This window comes from Stegostoma tigrinum, chromosome 47 (genome assembly GCF_030684315.1).
Source record: "Stegostoma tigrinum isolate sSteTig4 chromosome 47, sSteTig4.hap1, whole genome shotgun sequence".
Classification (NCBI taxonomy): Eukaryota; Metazoa; Chordata; class Chondrichthyes; order Orectolobiformes; family Stegostomatidae; genus Stegostoma; species Stegostoma tigrinum.
Window position 1 is genome coordinate 2,997,440 of NC_081400.1, and position 553 is coordinate 2,997,992.

Here is a 553-nt window from a genome sequence, read left to right on the forward strand (position 1 = left end):
AGCCCTGGACAGACAGCACGACGGAGAGAGCTTCAGTCAGCAACAGCAATACACAAAGCAAACCCTCAGACAAAAGAATTTCTTGCCCAGCTTCCACCCTTACAATTGCAATAGGGCAATTCCTAAAGAAGTTGCTGATTTGGATGCTGTCAAATTCAGATCTAATCAATTTCAAACCTTGCCTATTCCAGATCACGTGAATGTCAAATCTGGACTATTTTAAGCCATGACAATGTCAAATCATGCCAGTTCCAAATTCAGATCAGGTTGATTTCATAGAATGCCTACTGTGTGGAAACAGGCCATTCAGCCCAACAGGTCCACACCAACCCTCTGGACACCATCCCACCCAAACCCATCCCTACCCTATCCCTGTAACCCCATATTTCCCAAGGCCAATCCACCCTAAACTACACATCTCTGGGCACTACGGGACAATTTATTACGGCCAATCCACCCTAACCCGCACATCCCTGGCACTACAGGACAATTTAGCACGGCCAATCCACCCTAACCCGCACATCCCTGCGCACTACGGGACAATTTATTACAG

At 47.2% G+C, this 553-nt stretch overlaps 1 protein-coding gene across 1 annotated transcript in view; it reads right to left on the minus strand.

The window, feature by feature from the left end:
- LOC125449733 (CUGBP Elav-like family member 3-A) overlaps nt 1 on the minus strand; it is a 63,878-nt gene extending 63,877 nt beyond the window's left edge. Inside the window, 1 exon segment of the mRNA XM_059642932.1 lies at nt 1. This exon segment is cut by the window's left edge and continues 592 nt beyond it. The gene's annotated coding sequence lies outside the window, so the exon portion shown is untranslated.
- Nucleotides 2-553: the final 552 nt, after the last annotated feature.